Source organism: Sinohyriopsis cumingii, chromosome 5 (genome assembly GCF_028554795.1).
Source record: "Sinohyriopsis cumingii isolate HCF-2022 chromosome 5, ASM2855479v2, whole genome shotgun sequence".
Classification (NCBI taxonomy): Eukaryota; Metazoa; Mollusca; class Bivalvia; order Unionida; family Unionidae; genus Sinohyriopsis; species Sinohyriopsis cumingii.
The window spans coordinates 237057-249587 of NC_142965.1; the positions used below are offsets into that span (position 1 = coordinate 237057).

A 12531-nucleotide genomic window follows, 5' to 3' on the forward strand; every position below is an offset into this window, starting at 1 on the left:
CCCTTGATTATTAATGTCATAACGTCCAGAAATACATGGTTTATGCCATAAAGTCCCTTGTTATCAATGTGTCAACGTCCAGTAACACATGGTGTACGCTTTAAAGTCCGTTGTTATTAGTGTCATAACGTTCAATAGTACAGGATGTATGCCACAAAGTCGCTTCTTATTAGTGTCATAACGTACAGTACTAGATGGTGTATGCTTTAAAGTCCCCTGGTATTAGTGTCATAACGTTCAATATTACATGCTGAATGTCATAAAGTCCCTTGGTTTTTAATTTCATAACATCCGGTTATTCATGGTGTATGTCTTAAAGTCCCTTGTAATTAGTGTCATAACCTCCAGTAATGCATGGTGTACGCCTGAATATGATATACCATCTGGGAGCATCACTTTTCAGACTCATGCGCTCATAAGGCAAAATGCTTGTATCTATGTAACGAATATAATCCCCATTTCCATTTTGCAAGACGCAACGTTTCTGGCTCATTTTAAATAATATATTTTACTCATTATTAACAGCTTGAGGTTGTATATTAATTTTAAATTGTTCGAAATCTGCCGCATCTGAAATACTACTTTACAAATTTCACTAAAACTAATTTTTTAAAACAACTTTCAAATAAAGTCAGTAATCACAAATGCAAATTGTTTTGCCATCTCCATATAGATAAATTGACAGTAGTCTGCAAAAAATGAATTCAGTCTGAAACAAGTGATGTTCGTTCATTCACTCCAGCCTTCATTCATTTCAACTTGCAAAAACTGACTACAAGAATATAAAAAATGTTTCTTTGATTATTAACAAACTCGTTACGCAAAGTTAGTTAAGAAGATTGTATTCTAAAACATTGATTATTTCAATCCTGAATTCTCATACGATAGGAAATCGAGCAAACGCTTTCAGTACAGTGGATTAACCCTGTTACCCGTCTAATAAGCATGAAAGGAATAGGCTATTTTGAGTGAAATATAAACCAAAGCATGCATATATATATATATATATATATATATATATATATATATATATATATATATATATATATATATATATATATATAATAGATAGATATACCCTCTTACAGAATGTGATCTACTACGTGCGTCCTCGTTTACCTTGAAACTTATATTGATAACCAATCACAAGGATCTGTCAGTGACCTTGAACTCCTTAGGTATCGTCCTTTCCCACCAGTGTATAACTGTAACGCTACTACAATAATGGGCCACATATTGGTCCATATTGTCCTCTAGCTATGTTCATTACATACACCCAGGCTAGCATGTATCATCCTCAATCAGGCAAGCTGTCTTTTCCTGTACTAAGTATATATCTCACAGAGTTACGTCTCAGCTGAAAAAATACGTGTACGCAAGACTGTGTGAGTCATAGTTAATTGCCAGAAAGCTGTCGCGTGCCGCTGTTTTGTTTATATCAACAGTTAATTAATATGTTGGTTGCAAGCACAAGCTGTATAGACATTACTTAACGCACAGATGAAAAACCAGTTATGAAACGGAACAGGAAGACCCAGAAAGCAGACGATACATTAATATCGATGTAAAGTAGTAGTGGGCTAATTTCATCCTGCATGATTATTTTATCCAGCAGTTCAGGATGGATTAATACCTTTTGTTAAAGATACCATGCTTAAGTTTAAATCTATTGAAGCGTTTGTGTATCCCACGTATCCTTGAATTAGAACAGGTCTAACGTGTTTTGTGGAAACCTTTATCAGATAGTCAAAACGTTCCCATACAGGGCTTACTACAAACATAAATACACATTTACTTTAAGTCATATTATATGTGATGGACAATGATTATGGTTTTATTATGGTCTTGTAAACCTAGAAAGCCTGTAAAATAAATATCTCGCTCCCCAATGCTTTGTCCTACCCACCCGCAACTTCATGACTTAGGGTCAAATGCAAAAGCATAAGAACAGTATATTCACAGGAACCAATAAACATTGAATATCTGAATTCGTTTCTCGCATGCAAAATAAGCTTGTATGTATGTATGTATGTATGTATGTATGCATGTATGTATGTACGTACGTACGTAGGTATGTATGTATGTATGCATTTATGTATGTATGTATGTTAGTGTGTGTGTGTGTGTTTGTGCGTGCGTGCGTGCGTATGTGTGTGTGTGTTTATGTGTGTGTGTGTGTTTGTGTGTGTTTCGTCGTCACTATATTACAATTATACTTATATGCGAGTTTCAATACATCTTGGCCGAAATGTTGAATCACTTTGCAACTCAATAAAGAAAAGAGATGGGGAGATGTGTGTGTGTGTGTGTGTGAGAGAGAGAGAGAGAGAGAGAGAGAGAGAGAGAGAGAGAGAGAGAGATTAGTGAACGGTTAGCCAAAACCCTAAACATTCACGATTGTACACTCCCTAAACGACACCAAATATGTAGTGTATTTTCAATGTAATATTCCAACATTATTCCACATAGAATCACAATCCGTAACTACTTTTGATCTGAGTCTGAGTCTCAGTTCGACAAGCGTAGATAGGTTAGAAAGCTTGCCGGTAGCTTCCTGTGGGATGGTGGCTGTTCCCGTGATCTTATCGGGTTCTTCCTCCACCATAATATATTCTGCCCCATGTATGGCCTATTGTGTACCGACGAATGGCGTTAGATCCATCAAAACCAAACCAAACCTATTTATCCATCTATGTCCAAACCCGCCTGTCTGACGGCCTTAGTAATCTATCTCTCTATCAACGTAAGAAAAGTTCATAAGAAATGTATTTATAAAATCGCAATATTTAACGTTTATATGAAGTAATCACAAGAGAAGTATATCAGCTATAACGATTGGATAATGTTCTCATTACCTGTCAATAGTGATTAACACAGGAATGATGATCACTCATTTACAGATAAAATGAATGAATGCAGATATTATCACGACACGTTTCTACAAGAAATGATGGAACATAAAACTCTAGGCAAGAGCGGTTCACTCAGTCAGCAGCGGATATTTATCTGAATTTAGGTTTATGCTATGAAGAAAATAGAGAATTAAAAATATAAAAATTACTTTTTAGGTCGAATTTAACGCATTCAGATGGAGTATGCTATGAAGCAAATAGAAAACTAAAAATAAAAGAATTACTTCCTAGCTCGAATATTGGAAGAATAAGGAAAATGTATGCATTCACACCGAAGTCCGCGTCTGCATCCCACCTTGGGTGAAAGTTTGGCGCAAGTTCTAGTTTATGTATGTAGCTCCTTATTTTAATTAGCTCTATCAATTGTGTTTTTTATCCCTTAATCAACATGCTACTCAATGATATATATTAAATATTGCTTAAATTGAGGTCTTATGTTTTATAACGTACCCAGTGAGACTTAGATTCAGGTGAAAGGTTTAAGATATGTTCTTTCTTATATCTAAATTATCATTATTTTGGTCACATCAGTAGGTCAATGTTTCTTATTTAAATTGCTGTCATTGTAAATATTAATTCAATGCTCACAGGAAATATGTTACAGCTTTGCAAATGAGGGTAGAGTTCTTCCTTGTGCTATAAACTAGGATGTGACGAATGTTTTGGGACAGATCTCAACCTACCTGAATGTTTTGGGACATGTTTCATCCTACCTGAATGTTTTGGGACATGTTTCAACCTACCTGAATGGTTTGGGACATGTTTCAACCTACCTGAATGTTTTGGGACATGTTTCAACCTACCTGAATGGTTTGGGACATGTTTCAACCTACCTGAATGTTTTGGGACACGTTTCAACCTACTTGAATGTTTTGGGGACATTCTATCATACTATCATAAAAACAGTGATATGTTTGTAATTATAACATTCACAGTGTTGTGTAACAGTGACGTAAGTTTCACGCTTCAACAATTTCTAACTTTTTAACTTAGAACCTACTTCTACGTTCGTTAACTTCGGCATTTATGATATTTAAGATTGCATATGTGTTTATTTTGAACTGATTTAACGTTTGCAGTGAAGAATTCGATGATTTGTTATTAGAAGGGTATGATCGTTTGTTTTGTTTTGTTCTTTTGTTTCGGTTTTTTTTAAAAATCTTTTTATTTATTTATTTTTGGCGGGGGGGGGGGTACCATTTTGATAAATAGAAAGACCCTGTTCTACCTGGCCTCTGTGTTATACTTATCACCAGGTCACTTCAGATGTTGAGAGAGTCCCTGACCACTTTGAGAGTTTGAGGCACCTAGTCCCTGATTATATTGATATATGGAATGCCAAAACAATCCTATATAATTTGCTATGCAAAGATTTCAAAGATAGCTAAGTACATAACGGGGTATATGTATTATTTTCAGAATTGTTTATTTGTGAGGTCCCCGAAGGGTTGAGACTTGGGCCATATGTTTCCCCATCCCCTCTAATTCGGCCTTCTTGACAAAAATAGAGTGGCTTCTAGTGGTCAGGTTCCGATGTCCCCTGATATATTTAGGTCAAATGAGTCCATATACTATGTAAAATAAAAGACCCTGCATCATGCAACGTAAACAAACAAAAAATCATTAGATAGCTACAAGTCTACACGTACATTTAGGAATAGGTAGAATGATATCAAAATTATGATGAAAAGGGACGCCTTCGAGTTCAGTAAGATAAGAGATTTGTAATTGATGCACTATTTTCAAGTACAGAGACTTTGATAAGAAATCAGAACTCTTGCAAATGAGACAACGACGTTTGTATGAAAATAATATAAGAAAGAGAACTATATATAAATGCCAATCTGCAATGGACTCCGAAAACATTTTTGATGGGTAGCCAAGACCAGATGGTCTTGTAGGAAACTGTGCAAGAATGCAAGGAATCGGAAAAACCACCAATTGAGGTTGCAATGCAGTCCTGTGAGATCTCATTTGCAACCCTCTCAGCTTATCTCTGGTGAGATTGAGGAGGCTATCAGCCAGTCACTACACCACAGTGTTGATGATATCTGCACATCAGATGTGTCTCAGGCAAAAGCGCAGCGTGCGGAATGAAAGAGAGGCAGATTGAGAACATTTTGTCAATATTGGAGAGACAATACTAAAATCTCCTCAACCACATGAGGAGATGAGGAGTGAGTGCCCATTATTTATATTCAGCCTGAGTTACATTACCCTGTCAGTGTAGGCAAAGGTCAAGAGCGGAAAAAGGCTAGACGAGTCGAGACATGAGGATGTGAGAGAGTGGATTTGCCAAAGATTGAAAAAACGAATGTCTTGGAACAGTTTGAAGACGCCTTAGAGAACATCCTAAATGCTGCTGTGCAGGGTGGTGCAGGGTAACGTCGACGGGAGGATCCTGCCCTTTTCTAAAATCGCTTACACCCTAGAAAATGAGAGAGTTCGTGTCTATAAACACGAACTAAGCCGGCAACCTCTAGATACAATTGGGGACAACTAGAACAAAAGAAGATCTCCTGTCATTGAAAAGACAGATCGGGGACTCTACTCAAGAGGAGAAGGTAGAACAACAACAGTTGTGGTAGGTCCTCAGAGAAAGACTGCTTAAAGTAAAGAAAGCATAACATCGTAGCGAAAGGAAGAAAATGAGGTCAATCAAAAGAGCTAACTTTATTGCGAAATTTGCTGCATCTCTCCTGTCCGGTATCAACAGACGGAGTGTAGCAGAGCGGAAGCAGAACAGTTCCTGATTAAAACACATATTGCCCATCGCAGAAAAGATTATATGTGGGGGTGTCACGTTTGCTAATTTTAGCTATAAAGTCGTGTATAAGTATTACTGCGGCCATGTGTTTGATGTCTAAAGACTGCCACAGGCTAGTGTTAAACTCTTATGCAATGTTGTCGTGACTCTCCAGAGAATGGGAACTTAAGTTGGCGAAGGCGACCTCCCGTATCACACCTATGCGTTACAGCAGAGTCTTAAGATCGTAGGGAAGCCCGCGGGGTGAACGAGGCGTGTTCTTAACCGTCCCCACGTTGACAAACAGCGAGAGGGACATTGTCCGCTAAGTTTTTGGATCGGTTCACAGCGATATCCAGTCAGAATTGAAATAGAGGGTGTGTTTACAATTCCAATCCGAAATATAACTTTCAGAACTTGTAAATGAAAAGTTAGTTTCGCCTGGGAAGATTGCTGTGCAAACGGATTACTCCGAGAGAGTCACTCGTATTTGGCGGCAAAACCTAGCGATAGATTCTACGGAAAGAGAGAGCTTGGAAAAGTTCATTAAGCTATTTGCTCGATTTTTCCAGAATATTACGGCATCATCATTGTAATTATTTGTGGTATGTATCCTTAATTACTTGCACCGTTTAGTGTGTAAAATTACCTTTGTAGTGTTTCGTTTACATGCATATTTGAGAAATGGGATTGAGCCTACGTAGAGAATTATTAGATGCCAGCGGAATTATTAGCTTATGGTCAGAATTAATTTGTAATTCGCTAGTTTATTTAGTAGTAAATTAATGCATTTTTAATGTGTTATGTTAGAATTTACACATGCTTGAATTGTGAATTTGGAAAACGGGTGAAGTATGTAAGATTAGTTACAATGGATGTATGCATATGTCAGAGCATAGACATTGGAATGTTTGTGTAGCTTACATAAGTTGTAAGGTAAAGAAATGCATATGATTATTGTGATATTGTTGAGTATAACAGGACTAAGAATATGTATTAATGTGACAGAATTTATTGATGCGTGTATAAGGAGTAATTGATACCGTGCTGTGTATGACGTTTGTTGTACCATTGAATATATGGGTATCTCGAGGTGAATGAATCCATGACCGAAGAAATGTAATAGCCGTTATCTGATGGCAGGCTGTGTGCAGTGTGAGATGAGAAGGCTAAGGGAAACATTTTTACCGTCATTGTGTTTTCTCAAGAAGCCTTTTAGGGGGCACAGAACTTCGGGTACGATACTAGCTGAAACAATAGAAGTCGACGGAAGTCTAGTCAGTGGAGAGAGGGTGGGGAGAAGGTAAGGAGGATGAAACGGAGTCTGGAGAAGAAAGTGGAGGAGGAGGAGGAGAATGAGTATAGCGAAGTCGAGGATGAGGAAAACAAATTGGAGAAAGTCGGGAAGGACGAGGAGAAGGAAATGAGAGAAATAGTAGAGAGAAGAACACTACAGATGAGTAAATTAAAAGGGCAGGTGGAAATCAGTCTCACACTGCTAATCAAGAGATGCAATGGGCTGTTAAAGGGTCGAGCGGAAAGAGTGTAATTGGGAATTTGAATCATTTGATTATTAAATTGTTCTTCATTGAACTTCAACCTTGTTGTATATTTAGCCATCTAACCGTCGGCATCGCTGACTGGGGGCTCTGAACTTTACATCTGATTTTCACTAATTTAACTTCCAACCAAACTCGAGCCTGGGTGGAACTTCTATAATAGTTTAAATACAATATTGGGAGCACCCCACCCCAACCATAACAACCCTCACAGGGAGTGTCCGATGACACTGCTTTCAGAGTAACCATCTTGTACTCTTGCAACAGCAAAGACTACATAGACGAAAGTATGCGGTGTTGTAAGAAAAGCAATATCTAGCTCCGTCCCTGGACCTACTATTATCCTCTAACCTCAGACTACTGAGGTTCCTACGAAGATTGTTACGGGTGGCATGGAGGAAATGGGGGATCCAGACAGGGAACACATTTGTTTTATATCAAGGGTTTCGTTACAAACGGATGACTCAAATGTATTCCAGATTTTGAATTAAATAATGAATGTTCTCGTTCCTTTCCTCTACGTAAAACAACTTACACAGCAGACAACTGTCTCGATAGACTGCAACAACAATTGTATTAGTTCGAATGAATAGAGTGGAACAGGAAGTAAACATTCTGTGTTAAGACTAAAAAAAGGAAAGCTTACACAACATGACAGACAGACAGAGAGAGAGAGTCAGTGGTATTTGTTCAGAAAATTTGCTTACCTAGAAAGTTATATGTCACGTAACAGGAGATAGGTTTATACTCAAAGCCCTACACAACTGTTTAACCGTCAATGTATTATGGTTGCTTCTAGTGTTTCAAGATCTCGTTACATCGTATTTTACCACAGCAATGCGCTAATTCATTTTCTGATCTTTAAAGACGTCTTTCAAATAACACGGAAAACGACAGGGCTCTATAGTCTGCATTGCAAATGAAATAAATACGCAATGCACTAGAGATATTCAACTGATTACTATTATATATATATATATATATATATATATATATATATATATATATATATATAGACGCACAAAAACAAAATCTTATATTAAGACCGCAGTTTGATGAAAACTGTGTCACACAAAAATTAGTTTTCGTGTACAGGAAGTGTTTAAGCTGAGAAAGCTAGAGATAAGGCAAATTTAATTTCCTTTATAGGCAAATGCATTATTTTAGGAATCACTGCAAATATTATTTAATGAGTTTTTCTTATTAAATGAAAAAGATAGCATATATCTGTCCATATCAAATGCGGAGCTATCACCCTTACGAAGCTTCCATTCATTTCGTTTGTATTGTTTCTGTTTATTACTTGACTTCTTACCAGGAGGATACGGACTTTGTCTTAGAGCGTATTAGAGATAGACGCATATTTTTAAGTCTACAGCAAGATAATTACATGTACTGTAATGATGTGCTTAATGTTAGTATTACTTGACAGTTATGACTAAAATAGTGCTGATGATCGATCATATCAAGATAAATGCGACTAACACAAAGTATTATCAGGGACATAACCCGTTTTCCCTCAGTCAACAGCAGGCTTTCCCCACGTACCCACGCTAGCCGAGCCTTGGACTCGAACCCACGCAGACAGAGGTGAGATGGCAGTGATCCGGAACGGTGAGCGCTTTAGACCACTCGGCCACTCGGGGCCCCGTGGATAATGAAAACAGTTGGATATTTCTTCGAAAAGCAGGAGGAAGTGTATCGCAAGAACGAGTCTGGTGCATCGGTTCGGAAATCACAAATGGTAGAACGCACGTCTGGAGTTGGAGAAATCCCGAGTTCGACCCTTGCTGCGGCGCCAAATCTTTGCCTTATGACTAGAAAGAAGAGTGATGATGATGATGATGATGATGATGACGATGATGATGATGATTGTGGTGGTGGTGGTGGTGATATTGATGGTGCAGATACAAATTGCATGTCATGCAAGTAAAGAGTTTGACTTCTCTCTTACCAACTAAACAAGTGTGATCATATATAATGTAGATGCGACAATGTATCTTCAAAAAGCAGGGCGGGAATATAGCAGAACAAGTGGTAGAGAGTCCGTCAAATCCTTAGCCATATTTTTACGTGTATCATATATGTATAATTTAAATGTCTGAATCTGACCAGATTTGCTCCTACAGTGAATACGTATATTTAATTCAAAACGGTTAAATGACTAACGGACTTATCGAACATTTTACCGACTAGAAATAAAGTTTTCATTGTTCTCTCTCACGCAGGCCTTGCCGTCTTAAAGTTTTCATTGTTCTCTCTCACACAGGCCTTGCCGTCTTAAAGTTTTCATTGTTCTCTCTCACGCAGGCCTTGACGTCTTAAAGTTTTCATTGTTTTCTCTCACACAGGCCTTACCGTCTTAAAGTTTTCATTGTTCTCTCTCACGCAGGCCTTGACGTCTTAAAGTTTTCATTGTTCTCTCTCACACAGGCCTTGCCGTCTTAAAGTTTTCATTGTTCTCTCTCACACAGGCCTTGCCGTCTTAAAGTTTACAAACTCTCATTTAAGTAAAATTTGTGCTCGATTTGTCAAGTATTGTCAATCCATCCACAACATTAATATTTGATATAATAGGACTGTATGTATGTATGTATGTATGTATGTATGTATGTATGTATGTAGTGCAAATGCGAAGATTAAAAACAAAATATTTACAATTAAGTCAGGCGATCCAATGTATCAAGCTCAGCGTGAGTCACTGGAGAAATATAATAAGTTTATGCCTAGAACCTCGCCCAACAGTATAGCGAGAAGTATGAATCAAAGTCAATGTTAATTGCAAATATATGTAAATATAAACTTAAAGCAGTCGTTCGCAGTTCACTGAATAGTGATAACATGTATTCCGCAACCAGTTTGGCGATTACTGTAAAAGCTATGCCCAAATAATCCTTTATCTATTTTTCACATTTTACAGTATAATTTTGTCATACTTTTGTTCCGCAAGAACGCCAATATAGTGCAGTCTTTTAATAGCATTTTCCTTCTGTATGTTACCAGCCTGGAGTTTCATTGTTGTTACGTATGCTCAGCCCCAGCTATAGAATTATGTATAAGCTATAATCTACCTGTCATCACTTAACAAAGGCTTGTCGTTATCACACCTCTATGTTAAAAGATAGTTCAATGATCAAAAAGAAGTCCACGGAGTGAACGAGGCGTGTTTTTATCCAAAGGTCGTGCAGTATTTCCATTTTAAAAAACTTGTTCATATTTTCCCATACAAATGCAGTAGCCTATAACTGCATACCACTTCAGTAAAAGTTATTTTCTTTCGTTTAGTCAACAGCTATGCAACCAAATCATAAATTTGAAATTGCCCCACATGCCAGTACGTACGCCCGAAAACAGTCATTATATAGGACCCGACTGGCCGACTAGTCTAAAGCGCTCACCGTTACAGATCACTGCCATTGCCATCGCACTGCTGTCTGCATGGGTTCGAGTCTCGGGATTAGTAAATGTGGGTACATTTGATTTTGAAAGCTTGCCAGTAGCTTCTCGTGGGTCGGTCGTGCTTTCTGGGGTTTTCCAGGGTTCTTCCTCCACCATTTATAATGTCCGCCATGTATAGCCTGTCTTGTGCTGAAAAATGGCGTTAAGCTCATCGAGGACAAGGAAATCTGATAAACTCAGTTGAGTGGTCTTCGATATGATTAGCAAGTAGTACAGTGAAATCCGTTATAGCAAACATCTCTGCAAATAAATGGCCACCTGCCCATAAGGACATCTACATATCTCGTTCCGTCAGTTTAATTATATTATATATTTCTCCCCTCTATAAAGGACACATCTTGTTAAAGGACATGGTTATGGTCGTTTTATGCTTTGTGGACATTTTATTGTATGAATAATCTGCGATAGATGTTAATAAATGATAGCCTACTTGATGCCACCGGTAAGGATGACGTTGGGGTCCAAATATTTATGCATGAATATATTTAACAGATTGCAGGTGATACTTATAGCAAGGTTAAAGGCTTGACCACGAGTACTGTTTCAAATATATTCAAAGTGAGATTAAACATACAAGCCCATGACAGATGTTTTCCGCTCATTAGATACCATTGTTACACCTATTATAAAGGCAACTTGAAAGAAGAACGTTAACCTTTTAAAAAACATAATACCGTATATTTTATATTAATTACAATATGTATCGTGCAAAACAAATCATTTTGGAGTAGCACATCATACACGTACATTTTGCCACATGAAGAGAGATAGTATCAAAACTAAAGTAACAATGAAAGTGTTTAAGGTACATTGTGATCCAAATATTTAATAATTGTAGAAATACATTGCCTGGTAAAATAAACGTGATCGTCTTTGCAGGTATACTATGAGGATACCGTAATGAAAAGATCTCATTCCAGGGTCATATATGTCTATGTATCTACGTGCCAACCTACCTACCAATTTATCTATCTGTAGAAGGAAAATTAAGGAAAGAAGCAATACACTGAAAGAAAATATAAAACACTTCTCCCCACACTTAGAGAAATACTACTAACATAGGTTATTGCTATCATAATTTATCAGCAGAGTTGGGCCGAGTGCTGTCACAAATACAAATATTAAAGCTAGGAGCGGGAGTGCGCATAACATTGCTTTCGTCCGGATAACAAGCTCTCTATAAGAATTTCCCATTCAAAAGATATATGGTGATACACCATTGAATAAGTAACCGGAGAGAAAAAAATACATTCTTTCAAAATTACTCCATCTATACTATTCATATTAAATTATATATAAACGAATTAATAAAACTTCACGAATCACATAACCTTGACTTCAATTTAACCATAGATGTACAGACAACATTAAAGGTAAATGAGACAATGCGCATGTCAAAATTATTTTAATCAAGTGAAAGTATTTGGTACATGACTATGCCAAGTAGAGAAACAGTAACAACCAGTAGTCTTAAAGAATTCCCTGTCTATAGCCATTAACCTAAACTTTATGTGTGTTTGTGTGTGTGTGTGTGTGTGTGTGTGTGTGTGTGTGTGTGTGTGATTTGTTTGCATGACATGGTGTGTTCGCTTGACATTGTGTGTCGAGTGTTTGCATGACTTGTGTTTGATTTAATCATAAATAAAGAATTCCCTGTCTATAGCCATTACCCTAAACTGAATGGAAAATATAAAACAGATACACTTTAAATAGTCTTGTGCAATACAGATATCCTTTGTGTGCGCGCGCGCGCGTGTGTGTGTGTGTGTGATTTGTTTGCATGACATGGTGTGTTTGCATGACATTGTGTACGTCTAGTGTTCGCTTGACATTGTGTGTCGAGTGTTTGCATGAC

At 37.4% G+C, this 12531-nt stretch overlaps 1 protein-coding gene across 4 annotated transcripts in view; it reads right to left on the bottom strand.

Moving 5' to 3' along the window:
* LOC149798499 (uncharacterized) overlaps positions 1 to 12531 on the bottom strand; it is a 70209-nt gene that overhangs the window by 5148 nt on the left and 52530 nt on the right. The window contains exon 1 of one of the 4 annotated variants that reach the window (XM_089957301.1): positions 7925 to 8020. The exons of 2 other annotated variants lie outside the window; for them this stretch is intronic. The gene's annotated coding sequence lies outside the window, so the exon portion shown is untranslated. Of the gene's footprint in view, positions 1 to 1119; positions 1442 to 7924; positions 8021 to 12531 lie in introns of those variants that run through there. One more of the 4 variants, XM_089957299.1, reaches the window with a different exon arrangement.